Here is a 15,219-nt window from a genome sequence, read left to right as displayed (position 1 = left end):
TCAGTCAAATAGTCAAGCGTTCAATTATCTTTTAAAAGATAATTGAAAAGATCTTCGCCTTCCACTTACAGAAGTTCAAATTTGCTTACTGTTTTGTGGATTTCCAAATACACTTCTTATTTATTTCGGTAGTAGAAATATTGCTTTTATTCTTTTTTCCTAATATGTCATACAAAATTTTCTTTTCTTAGCAAGAATCCGGAACAAAGGTTTATTTAGCTGCCTTTCATTGTTGATATTCTATCGTTTTATTTCGCATTTCAGTTTTTCTCTAGCATTCGAACGAATTTTGGATCATAAATTACATTACAATGCGCGTGTGTATAGAATTTATTTCTCCATCTATTCCGTGACAAAGCAAAAACAAAGTATTAAAGTAGGTGACTACGTTATAAAGTCGCTTTTTTCCAAAGCTATGATTTTTTTTTTATTTAATATTTTAAATATTTGAACAGGTTTCTTTATAAAACCGTTAGAATTTTGTTTCTAAATCCATTACACTGATTTTTATATTTGCCTTTACAGACGTTTTAATGCTGTTTGCCATCTTTTGATGCTATTTTCTCAAATGTAGAATATGATAGAATTTTCTTAAAACTTGAGAAATTAAAATATAATATTTTTTGTTCAAATTTGGTTCTCAATATGTTTTGCAGTTCCTGAACTAAAGCATAAGTAATCTATTCATTTAGAAATATATTATGGGGATTTTAGTGCTTCAGAATGGGAAAAAATTGAACATTTCGAGTTACGCAAATATTTAAAGAATGGATAGAAATACGGCTGATTTTTTACTTCAGGATCTAGATAATATGTTCCTTAGACTATCTAGAAAATGTGACGCAAATCATTTAATAAACCTCTAAACTAGAAGATTTTGATTAAACTAGACCTCTTTTTAACCAAAAAATGCCCTTTTTCCAATTTTTAAAATTATTTTGGCACTTAACGGGTATATTTTGGTTTCATAGATGTTTTTTCAATCTTTTTTATGCAACTATTCAAAAATATAATAGTTTTCGAAGATTTTTCAAAAACTTCATCCCTAACGTAGTCACATACTTTAAATCGCTCATGAGATACCCATTAAAGATATCAGCGCAGTAATTAAAAAATACCGACTACATTTGCCATTTTTAAATAATTTCGGAGCCATTTAATTAATGCTTCAAAGATTCTTTTTAAATATTCAATCTCAGAATCCTTTATCTGGAGTCAGCACAGTGATTTCCATGATAAAAGGGCTTTTTGCAAAATTTATTGAGGCATTGATTTCAATTCCTCTTCGACCACTTTCCATTCATCAATCTTGGTGGATTTGAGCTTAGACAAAACTCTTTTTCAACGGGCAGAGGTAACGTCAGGGGACTAGATTATTATTATTAAAAAAGTATGTATGCAATACCTATATTAATCTTCATTTTTTCAAGAAATACTGCGGTACATTTCGAAGTATGACTTTAAGCTTGGTCTTCAAGAAGCTTCACTCTTTAAAAGTCATTGAGATGGAAATATAATTTCTTCTCGAAATACCGACCATAAAACCTGCTTTCAATAATGCGTTGATTTTTACACTTTTTTTTCCACTCTTCTGATTTTTAATCTCCTATTGTACGAGAATCCTGTAACAATCATAAACCCTTTATTTGAACTTTCTTTCACTTTTTTGAACCAGATTTGTATATTTTTTCTCTTCGTTTTCGATATTAAATAGTAGATCTCTTTTTATTGCAATCATTTAAGAAAATCCATACTTCACCAGAGGTCACAATATATTCCATTTATCTCCTTTTAATAGTTTTCATTGTACAAACTATTTTGTGTTGAGCTACGTTCTTTGGCAAATCTGGTGAACAGTAGTACTATTTTTAGCCCTTTTAAATTGTAAATCTTTGTTTATTGTTTTATTTATTGTTGCTACCAATGTATTTAAAAATTTTACAATTGAATTCTAAGCAGGCAAATTTCCACTCGTTATGAGAAATTTGGAAGTATTCAAAACAACACCTACTAGCAGTACCTATTAGGTTTTATAGTCTTCTTTTCATGTAGAAGTAACGATTGATGTTTCTTTCTCTTTTACGAATAATAATGTTGCTTATTTCGCACATACAAATTTTAATGCCATGTATTTCATAATGTTTTTTAATCTGAAATTCTTTATCGATAAACATATTTTATTTTACCTAGCACCTAAAAATGTATAAATACCCTCTTTAAAATTCTCTCTTTTTAAGTTACCTGCTCTGCAAATGCAGGCATTCTTCTACTTTTTAGAGGATAGATGTCTAATTTTTTGGAGAGTAGTTGGCATTTATTTTGTCAGCTCAAGTTCAAAAGGGTTGAGATCCATTCCATCGAAATCATGTCGCCTATGTGAACTTCTTGCTCCACCTAACACATCAATTTGTCGTGGGAGCCAGATTTATAAATAATGTTGTTGTGGAATTTTAACACCATGTATGCTAGTTTAGTCATCGTAATTCTTCTTTGACTTCAGCTTAGGTTCATGTCATGTAGGTTCAAAAAGTGATAAGAATCCACAAAAACTAAGCTTTAATTTATCTCTGGTTATCAAGAACTCCTTTCCTTGAAATTTATGTCAAAAAAAAAATATTTGTTGAAGATTTCGAATTTTGTTTTGCGTCTATAGCAGTTTATAGAAAATATCATTTTCAATAAATACAGTTTTTTCTTGATGAATTGGATACATAATTGCATTAGTTTAGATTTTAATATGAATATTTTTAAGTTTTTCTTTTAAACATTGATTTATTAATTATTTATTTCTTAACTTTTAAAATATATTTCTCTTAAATAATAAATAATTTTAAAGAATAAAAAAATTAATAAAAACACCTTCATCAGAATTATTTATTAATATGTTAATTATCTTCATTTGCTTCTTCCGATTATTTTGATCACTTATAAAGAAAAACATCTCCATATTTTATCGAAAAGTACCTTCAATTCTTTTATCCATAAATATTTATTTTTCGTAGATCCCCTTCAGATGACTTTCACCTTTTCCTTTCCGTTTGCTAACCTTCAAAACACCTCATAAAAGATGAAGCGAGAATCTGCTGGAATAAAAAAATCTAGAAAACATTAATATTAGTATATAAAAGCTCAGACGTAAATATACACTCTGAAATATTTACCCATTTCGTCTTTTAATTTAAAAATGATTATAAGTGAAAAAACGTGTTTGCGTGACGTTGTAAGATGCTTTATATAGTGAGTGTTTTTGCAACAGTTCAGATCAATTTTCTAAATGGAAAGTGTTTACTTCTTTCCCGTTTCAAACCAAAGTTTTTTATTGGATTTTTTTTTAATTCAAATAACGTCTCACATTTGGGAATGTAAGAGAGAATATTTGAGAAGTTCTCGTAGTCTGACTATTTGAAACTTTTTCTAAAGTTGAAAATCCATTGCATTTTAAATCTGAATGCGTAGACTATTTTAAGGTTTTGCTTCTTTTATTTATGCACTAGAAGCAATATTTTCTCTTACAATCTGTTATCTATCTTATACTGGCTGATATATCAGGTTTTGCTCGGGATAAAAATATTTTCTTGTAGAATATATTTAATGTAAAAATTGCTTTTTCAAATATTATAGTACAGGAAGTAATGAAATACGTGATTCTTTTTTTAAAAAAAATATTCTCTACGCTTTGTTTAGAGAACACGAAATATTAAAAACATATTAATAAAATTAAAACGCTCTATACAGGGTATTTATAAATGAATATCCCATTTTGAAAATCTATGAAAAGGAAATACAACCTTGTTGTCCAAGGGAAATCAAAACTAACAGTTGAAAGTTTCAATTCAACACAGTTATGAGTGTTGAATGTGAGATGCACCAAAAATGCGAAGCGGTATGCCCACAATAATTTTTGTGAAAGGAAGGATATTTTTTGTCTGAGACAACAGATGTTTGTTTCCAACAGACGCTGACGAACTTAATGCATGCGTATCTTTAGGCTTTCATCAGAGATGCTGAAAAATGATGGGATCGTATCATATTGATATTTTTTGTATATTTGAAGGGATTTGTAATGCACACTTGTAAATTAAATTGGATGCACCTTGTAAATTGAACATTGGAATTGAAACTTTCAACTGTCATTAACAATTTTCGATTAATAACAAGGTTATGCTTTGTTTTGTTTTCTTTTAACCCTCCAGCTGTGTATCCCGCGATTTCCGCGGGTTGGCAATCAGTTCATTTTCTGTTGCATCCCGCGTTTTTCGCAGTTTAGAGTGTTTATTTTTATGATTGTAGATTTTTATTATATTATATTATTGTAACATATAGTACTTTGAAAAATAATTGAATTTATTTACAAATATCGCATCTAAAAAATTATTTTAAAGAATTCAGGGTAAATAGCCTTGCAATGTTGAGACATCCATTTATAAACATCCTGTACACTCTAAAATTCGGAATGATATTTATTATCCTTCAAACGTCAAGGAACGAAACTCTGTATAGTTAAAAAAATCAATGTCAAAACAAACCAAGTCCATTTTCATGGTAAAAGTGCAAGACAAGTCCCTTGTTGTTAACTAGCAAGACTATTCACAGAATGCCATGACAGAATCATTAGCTACTTGAAAAATGAATGAAAATAAGTTATTTATATAACAACTATAGGTTATTTAAATACTTTATTTAAGCTTTCATTATGCGTCCTAGTATTTATGATCAACATATGAAGACAGTTATTAACTTTAACAAAGTGATTTTACTTTGGATTTAAATGCATATCGAATGTTAAGCTTTCTATTTCTTGAAAAAGAAAAGTGTCTATAAGTAGACAGAATTACGAAGACATTTGGCTGATATTGATCATCAACCTCTCACATATGAACCGAACATTACAAGATCGCCCCTTTTATACAATAAAGCTTTGAAGAAAAACCATGTTATCATCGCATTTGTTACGGAAAAGATGAGCAAAGAATCCCCATCAAGTTTTACGGCAGTAACTGGGGTTATGATCTCATAAACTTGATCGCATGTGTAAGAAGGGTCAAACAGACTATTGCTTAGCGTTTTCACTCTGTATGTTTTAGCCTTGCTGGTAAAGGCACTTATCCCGACACTTTTAAATTACATGAAAATGTCCACACAACATATTTAGTGTATACTAACTTGACAGATAATTGAATATAACTATTCTCCCAGATTAATTTTTTTATTAAACTCTAGTGAAATTAATTAATTTGCAAAGAAACAAAGAATAATAGATTGACGATTTAGTATACAATAAATAAAATAACTTCTGTTTTTTCTGGTATTTTTTATTACAGAAATGAACACAATTTCTTTAGGGAAGATAAATTCAGAGATAAGGGAAATTCTTCAATTTAAAAACAATTTATTCATCATTTAAGAAAATCAAGAAAAATAAATTAAAATTCATCTTCTTTTTTTTTCATAGTTGTTTATCATTTTATCGATTAGACAGCATCATAGCTCATTTATCGTGGTAGCAAAGAAAAAAAATTAAAATTAAGAAAAATGTGAGTTTTTTCATCCAGTTACTTCTTCCTCTTCTTTCAAAAAAAATATTTACTATTATTACTTGTACCTAATTTCCTTCTCCCTGATTAATGCGTGGCTGTGCATGGTTTTGAACATTCTTTTATTACAAGTATTTAAAAACCTTTAAACTTTTTTTCTTTAAACAAAGTTATTGACAGATTTTTCTCGAATAGTGTATTTTCTGTATCATTTAGCTTTCTAAAAAATGTTGCATCTACATTATTCTTCCAAAGTCTGTTTCAGTTTGGGATACGTTCAAAATGAAGGCTACAGATTCATTTTCTGAATAAGCATCTGCCTCTTATTTTGACAATTCTTGTTATGATTTATTTAATCACAGTGTAATGGCAGGGAATAGGCAGCTTTACATACAGGGGGATTAAATACTTAACGTAAAAATTGTTAGTGATGGAAGGAAATACAAAGAGAAATTAAATAGACGTATAAAAAGATTGTCGGAAACGCCACTCAGATGATCTATGGAGTGTTGCCCGCAGAAAGCATATCAGTTCCAATCATATAAATTTGAGAAAATGATTACTTTCAAAACATAAACTGCATACTCATGTCAGCACGCTTCGTAAGAATTTTTGCTTTCAATAATTTATATTATGTGATATTTCTAAATCATATTAAAAAAGAATTTCATATCAATTATTATTGTTTTTATCCTATAAGTATTATCTACTTTGAAAATTTGATCCATTCAGAATGAGCCAATAGAATATAAAAATTGAAGAGAAATGACAAATTCAAAAGATTGAAAAAAGTCTGTGTTTTCAAGAATATGCGTTTCTTCGTTCATTGAAATCATAAACTGACGTGACATCTGTAAATGGTATAAAAAATTTTCAAATAATTTATATCGACTCTGAACTATTTTTTTTATTTTACATTAAGATATTTGAAATAATATGGTGTCATAAAATATAATCCACTTTAAAAATCTAATAAATTTAAAGTACCGTTAGGCACGTGGAGACAAAAATGAAGAGAATAAAGTGGGAAATTCTAGATATTTAGATGTTGTTGTGTGAAAAATGTCTGTATTTTATAGAAATCAAGAATATGCGTTCCTTTGTAGAAACAGAATAAATGATGTGATAGTTGTAAATAGCATAACAAAAGCATTTCAAATAATCCACAATTATTCAAAGCTACATTGATTTTATATAGGTATATCATGGCTTTATGAAAATAGAATCTTCTTCAAAAATTCCAGGCGCATGCAGAAAAAAAAAAGGGTAAATGACAAATTCGAGAAATCTTGAGATTGTTTAATGAAAAAAGTCTGTATTTTGTAGAATATATGTGGAAAAACGTTCTCCTTTTTATCTGAAGTTTCGCAATGATTCTTTGATTTCCACTCATGTTTATCGAGTCTCTTTCAAGGTTAATAATCACGAAAAATAAGCGATCTCTCTATTTTGTAATATATCTTTCTTTCCAGTTATATTCAATGTGCTTTCCCAGTTTATTTCTATTCTCATCCCTGTGTTTCGAATAGAAATCTGAAAAAGATTTCAGAAATTTAAGACTGCCTAGCAATCCGGGCTATTCTTTAGTATATAATTCTCCTTCTTCTTCCTTTACGTGACAGCCTCGGATGAGCCCTGCCTTCTTCAGAATCCCATTCCGTGCTGTCATGTTCTTGGCTAAGGTTTTCCAATTAGTCAGTTTAATATTTTTCAATTCTTTTTTCAGACAGTTGATCCACCTATGTTTTAGACTCCCTTTTTTTCTGGTACCAAACTCTTTAAACAAAAAGATCTTTCTAATGGCCGATCGTCATCCAATCTTATTATGCCCATTTAATCTTATGTATTGCTATAAATTTAATAATATTTGACTCTTTATATAGCATAAAAATTTCTGAGTTGTTTCTCCTTCTCCAATAATTATAACATTTAATTCCGTTAAATATTCTTTGTAAAATTCAGCTGTCACATATAATAAGAGCCTTTTTATCTTTCTCAGTCATTTACATGTTTCGGCTGCGTATGTGAGAACTGACCTTACCAAAATTTTGTCATTTGTTTTTTCTGCTGATCAAATGAGATTTTAAATATCTAAAAAATATTTGTTAGCATATGTGAGTATGTCGCGTATGTTCAGTGTGTTTATTTCAGAGCTGAAATATTTGAAGCAATTTGAAACCAGTGTTCACTCTTTTCAAATAAGGGCCGGGCACCTCGTAATTGAGGATGAGAAGCTTCCGGCATGGTGGTTGTTTCTCGCCACCCTGGAGGGTACACGAAAAGTTGGGGATCTGGCTCCTCCCATCGATGACGGGACGTACTTCCTTAAGGAAGGTTTGTACCGTGGCCGATGAAGGCCCTTAGGACTCAACAACAGTTCCCGTGTTGCTGTAGCGGCGGTCCGGTCATTCAGTTTTTATCCGTGTGCCTTCGGGCGGTCGGAGAGTCAGTGATATGACTTTTCAAAATAAGGATTATTAAAACTGATAGTTGTCATAAATAGATGGTATTATTCATGTTAATGATGAGATGCAACTTCAGCTTCCAAAGAAAGGAAGGCCTGTTTTAGTGCTCCAGTCTTAGCACCAAATACAAAATTCTGCACAGATTTATTTACCCACTGACAGCGTCATTTTTTTTAAATCGATGTGATATTTTCAAATATTTTTCAAACAGATACTGTACGTTACCTGATAATAATATAGTATCTGTCATCGTAAAAAGAAACACTTTCAATAGAAAATGGATTGATTGCCAACCGCGGGATAAGCAGCTGGAGGGGTAAAATTTGTGTTAATATTAAATACTTTTATAACCTTTTGAAGAGCGAGATTGAATAGACCAGTGCATCTTCCTGTCTGGGCTATTTAAAATAACAATAGGTTCTGACAGGTGGTTCTGAAATGTGATTCTTAGTTTAGTTTCTCAAGTATTAATAGGGACCCGCTTGATCGGATTTTCAGGTATATTCAACTCTCTCTTTGTTCTCTATAAACAATATCCCGTTTACTAAGTTAATAAATAACTATTAATAAAAGCTATTTTAAAGCAAAAAAGATTTTAATGAAATTAAAATCAAGAATCTTGATAATCTAGAATCTTAATTAAATTAAAATCTAGATTATTTATTTTAATAAAATATAATAAAAATAAATAATTATTAAAAAATAAAGAAAAATACAATTTTTCCTGAAAAAAACCCTATGAGAAGTTGCCAAAATTCATCAAAGTCACAACAAAATTAATTCCTTAAACAATGAAATTTGTTAAAACAGTGCGAGATATTTTTGATTCAATTCATAAATAGTAACCAAATATTTTCGTCAGAAATTATCTCTTTCATTAAAAAAAATATCTGTCAATGCATTCGTGGGAAAAGCATCAAGCAAATATTTTATTGTTTCTAAGGGGAAAAACCCTTAGAAACAATAAAATATTTGAACAAGACAAAAACTTCCGTTACGAGCCAATTTCTGAATTTGTCAATAAATACGCTTCATCATAAGATAAACAATTTAGTAACGGATTCATAACGGAATATTGTTAATATATTCATTCATCACTCGACCAGATGCAGGACGGATCTAGTATGTGTGTATGTGCGTGTGCGTATGTGTGTGTGAGAGAGAGAGACCGCTCTAAAGGCCAGGCCGTTTTACCTACAATTAGAATTTTAGTCAATTTAAAATTAAGCTGAATTTTGGCATTTATTCGCAATAACTTCCGAAAATATTACCACAAAAAAGTAAATTGTGCACCGTTTCAAAATGTAAAAAATTATCTTTTTCATGATGCCATTTTAATAGACTAACAAATTTTTACCGAATTTTGGCAATTTTCTAAAAATATTTTTTGTCGGATTTCCAGTCTCCTAGTTGCCCTGAAGTTCAAAGCATTTTCATTGTTTCATCAATTATTCAATCGCTTGATTTTCCTTGTTAATAGCTCAAGAATGAGGATTCTTTTAATATTTGTGTAGTTTGCTAAACGAATAAAACAGTGAAGTTACAATATCGTGAAATTTCGAAGATAGATGAAACCAGATATTTACTTTTTTAAGAGTGCTATAATGCATGGAACTGTCCCCATTAGAAAGGTTCATGTACACGATAAATAGAACTTAACTAAAGCAATTAAAATAACATGACTTTAATATCAAACAATTTAACAGGATCATGGACGTGGATTTATAAAAAACGATATATCTGTAATCAAATATAGCGAATACTCCCGGTGAACCAGTTGGTCACCTGAGGCGACTAATATGAAAATAAAAATATTAAATATGCGATTTTTTTATGAATTCCACGTTTATTTAAGTTTATTTATTATTGTTTTGAAATTTAAAAAAATATTGTAAAATGAAAAAGAATAAAGCAAAAAAATCCTATGTTGAGTGCTACAAAACTCTTGAGAAATTTTACTCTAACAATAAAGGAAATTCAACATTCCTAGTTATAAATTCCGCTGCATAAAACCGGCCATTGAGGAATGGTGGCAAGGTCTCGCCTTCGGAGTCGGAGGTTTCGAAACTGGATAGCGTGGAACAATTGCTAAATAAGAAAGACTAATGCACTTCAGAGCCAAATATCTTCCTGAGGTTACAGAAGATGGGAGAAGGAGATGCCGGTTCAGATGTCGCCCTCATCATCGATTACGATTCAAACCAAACAATTGCTCCAGTGTTGTTTCAAAACGGAAGAGGTTATAACATCCATCGCATAAATACGAAACTCATATAAAAAAAATAAACGCTCTTTATAGTCTTTAATTTTTTTAAATATAAAAGTATTCTTCAAATTGTTGATACAAATAAAGATTTGAAATGATATTCATATCATTAATTTTATATCGCATCTTTCAATGAACATCTGGAGAAAAAAAATTACTTATTTTTTAGTCAGCAAAAGTAAAATTGTGTTGCTCCTAAGTTTTCAGAAGAAAAAAAATTGCTAAAGCTCCTTAACCTAACTCCTTTACTTTCGAAAAATACCAACGGTTTAAGTTTTTATTACAGCAAAATGCGATTTCCAAACAATAAATATAAAAAATCTTAAGTAGCTTGCCCAATTATAGTTTGAAGTTCTGTGTAAGCAATTCATGGAATACATAACATAATTTTCCTTTTCCACTAAATATCATATCAATACATGAACCACAACGAATTTTAAGTTTATGATAGTAAATAAATAGAAGAATCCATAATACATTTCTTATCAGCTGTTTCTGTTTTTAAGGTAATAACAGCGCATAAAATATAAAATTTTTTTCAAATTAATTTGAGACAGAAATTGTTTCCCTTGTAAAAACTTTTCATATCCATCTTTTAAACCATTTTTTCTAGACTTATTTTAAGTAAATTCAAATACATATAATTCTGGAAATTTAAATGGATCAAAGCCGAGTAGATATACCATCCGTGTTCCCGTTGAAATCCTAACATTTTTGTTGGAGCCATAAAAGCGGAGCAAAAGTTCCTTTACTTTATCTAAGAATGTTCTCCTCTTAACGCAGACCCGGCCATTAATCACATTACTTGCACTCTGGAGTCACCATAAGAATCATGTCCTTACTAACTGACAAAAACATAAAGAACTCATCAAAGATTCCTAAATAAACACGAACTCGTCTTGAACCAGAAATTATTATGGGGAATCGATACCTTGGCAAATAACTTAAGCTCTTGATAATTTTCTATTACATTCAACTTCTTGTCATGAAGGGCAGAGTTTTTGTTTTCCAAAAATAGCACCATTGAGTCTCAAACACGATAAACCGACAATCTCGAAACAAATTCTCATTTGAGTTGTGTTTGAGCAGAGCTCGAAACATTTTCTGTAGAATTAAATTAATCATATTATATAGCAATTCAATTTATGCAATGCAATTTAATTTCATACGTTTTATGTTTCCCACTTTATTTCGTTAATGGATTATGAAAGAAAATTATTACTTTAAACAGAATATGAAAGGTTTCAATAATAAAGCTTAAGCCTTCTTGGCTGGTCGGATGCACTGGAGTCATTTTGAGTTTTGCACGGTTTTATAACTTTTCTCATCCTGAGGAAATTACATACCACGACAATTTCAAGAAGAATGTCTTCAATTTTTTTTTCTGAAAAGGGAACATCAAACCACAGTGGCTAGGTAGTTCGAAGAAAATCAAAATATCCAAGACTCATTTCATTGAAGATGAACTGTAGATGAAGATTTGATACAGATCAAATATAACTTTGATTAAATGCTCTCAAAATGCAGATTAAATACACTAAGCCAATTTAATGTTGCAATCCATTGCGCATCTTCATGTAGATAAAACAATTCAGCGTCACAATTCAACATAAGACAGTTTGACAATGAGTAATCTCCGTCGTTACCCCTGTTATGTTATAATGACATCACAAGAAATCATTCCAGTATATAAGATTTACAAACCATTTAACAAACGAAAGGTGTAGATACCGCACCTACATATGAATTTTCTCAGTAAAAACACATCCTTTGAAAGAAAAGTCATAAATAATTTCCATTTCCAAATTAATCTCAAAAGTAATTTTTAACACATCAGATTATGTTGGCGACATCAAAATAATAAACATAATGCGCAGAACCGTTATAAATGAAAAGATTCTAATAAATCCTACTAAAAAATATTAAATGGGATCATCAGTATAGTAATAAAAATATTTCCTTATCAAATGAACTCAAGGGATAAATTCGCTGGAATTACAAAAAGTCCGAAATTTTTGCCTAAGAAGTTCAATTTCAATAATATAATAATGTGGCATTAAGAATATATATTCAAAATACAATCAATTGCTACGAATGCATTTGCTTTTGTGTGCCGTAATTCAAATTGACTAGATAAATGCCAAAAATAAATTAGAGGAAATCAAAGATCCATTTGCGGAGAAGACATCAGGTCCTTAATTTATAAACTCTTTCAAACTGTTCTGTCTTGTGTTCATCAAAGAAAAGAATCTTGCGAATGCAGGAAAAAATAACACAGTTATTATAGAACAAATGAATGTTATAAGGGAAAAAAGGACATTGGAATATAAAAAAATGCATTTGATATCACTTAGCATTAAATAGGAAATAGCTCAGAAGTTTAATTTTATTATTTTTCCCGTACAATTATTTAAATATAATATTTTTGGCTACATAAAACCATTTTTAACCTTGTATTTTGATATCGCGAAGAAATGTGAACATTATAATCAATTCATGCTCGCATGATACATCATATGCGCAGCGTCAGTTCAGCTTTGAAATCCGCTGCACATCTTGCTAAGGAAAAATAACGTAACATAATAGAAAACAAAGTAAGACAATATGTAATTAGAAATGCATACACAAAGTTACGTTTATCATGCGACTGATTTGTCGTTAAGTTGACTAAATTCCTTTTTCAGGCTTCAGTGGTCTCGTAGCAAAGAAGCGCAGAGAGTTGTGCTCTATTCCACGAAAGATCCAGATCTGCGCATGTTAAGGCTGTCAAAAGTGACTATCAATGTTATCCAACTAATGTGGTGTAGAAATTTAGTGAGAGGGTATTAGCTCAGGAATCATGGTCGTCGTTTCATTATGATTCAATTAGTTCACGTTTAACCACGAAATAAGATGTTAATCTAAAGAAACTGGATTAAATAAAAACATTATTTTGTCTGTATGAAATGAATGTCTGCTTCGAGAGTTTTGCTTTCTTTAAATAACATAAATTATTTAAAAGCATTAAATATTATTTGGCTGTTTGCAAAGTATCTTATTTGTAAGTTCATTAAAAATGATTAAAATTCAAAATGCCGGCGTCCTGGTATAGGAGTAGCGCGTCTTCCCCGTGATCTGGGCGTTCTGGGTTCGAGTCCTGGTTCGGGCATGGTTGTTCTTCAACTGTTCTTTCTGTGAGATGTGTGAATGTGCCCCCCTGTAAAAAGGGGTCGCGCAAGCGAATGTGATGCGTGAGTAGCCAAGACGTACTCTTGGCCTTAGTTGGGGCTACTACAAACAAGAGACGCTCCGTTGGCTTAAAATCGCTGACTTCGTCAGCGAGCTTGTCCATGGCAAGTGCCATTATAAACAACAACAAAATTCAAAATTACCAAAGGAAAATCATGATCATAGTTAGTAAAACAATAATACAAACAAAATATAAACAAATATACCCTTCGTTTAAAATGAATCAAAGTATTCAAATAAGAAAGCAATAATATCTTTGACATGTGGTGTTATTCTAAGTTCTCATGCTTTGACCTACTCACATATCAGAACTTTCATTCAAAACTGACCTTGTAATCTCACTACTGAAAGTTAAAATATTTCTATTGCTTTCTCTAAATACGAAAAATCCTATACTTTCACTATTTCTTAAGATAAAGAAAATATTTTTTACATTCTACAGTTTCTTTTTCCGCCCACTGTCCTTCAAACCCCTAATTTTGTGGTACTTAGTCGACGAATATCTCCTTTATAAAAATATTTAGAATAAAAATAAACTTAATTAAAATCATCTTTTAAATCGCACTTTTATTTGTGTACTACAACTACGCTTCGTTACAACCCAATTCTTAAAGCGTAGATCACTTAAGGATGGATGGGAGTGAAAACTAATTGACTTTGAAATAAAAAAAAAATCATTTTCAATTATCAATTCTCGAAAATTATCCCATTACTGATCGGAATCGGATACTTTAGGGAGGCTTTATATGCGTTTCAAAGAAAGAGAGATTTTGTGACTGACAAGTAATTACATTGAATTTCATAAATCACTCATCATTCGATATTTTTTTTTCGCCGAAATTATTCAGTTCGAGCCTTGCTTCCCAACCAGGTATTTGCATTGCGAATTCAATAAACTAATACCACATTAGATCGATTTTATTTATTTATCCAATCTGAAACTGCGCTTTAAAACCTGAGCTTCTATCCTAGAAATCTAAAGTCCGCGGTGGTAAGGTCTCGGGGCTAAATGGATCCAGTTTCAAAACTTGATTCCACCAAATATCGTCCTGTGCGAGAGCTTGATGCCTGCTAAATCTGATATTGTAAGTCAAATATCCTCTTGTTGGTGTGGTGTGGAAGCTTGGAGTGAGACTGACCGCTTAAGTCTCACCCTTGCCATCTCTTTCAAAGTTCTGAAATCCATCTTAAAATAGACCATCCAAAATTACTTCAAAACAGGACAGTGATGTAACTAAACTAAAGCTGTTTCTTATTCATTTAATAGGACCCGATTTTCCTCGTGTCTCCGGTCAATCTAATTATTGCAAACAAAATAGCAATTATTTATCAAGCAACCAACTGAGAGTAATCTCCGAAAATTATTATTCTTTTAGAATTGTGGAAACACTTTCATTTCACTTGATTTTTTTTCCATCTTTGTAAAAGGAAACAAGTCCTTTATTAACTTCCTGACTCTCAGGAATTTTGAAATTGCATACTCCTGTGTGTTCTCGATAATAAAGCCCTATTGCTCAGTTTGATTCCATTACTAATGGAAATACTTAGGTTCCACCTGACGAAAATTTGTGGATAGTTCAGTTATATCAACAACCCATTTTAAAGCAACTTTAGGGCTATTTTGGGACGGACTTCGTAATTTTGAACCACGGTCAGATGGCGAGAACGACATCTGAGATGGCATCCCCCTCTCCACATCATACCACGCCAGCGGAAGGACGTTTGG

Source organism: Argiope bruennichi, chromosome X2, assembly GCF_947563725.1.
Source record: "Argiope bruennichi chromosome X2, qqArgBrue1.1, whole genome shotgun sequence".
NCBI classification, from domain to species: Eukaryota; Metazoa; Arthropoda; class Arachnida; order Araneae; family Araneidae; genus Argiope; species Argiope bruennichi.
Note: the sequence above shows the minus strand (reverse complement) of the source record.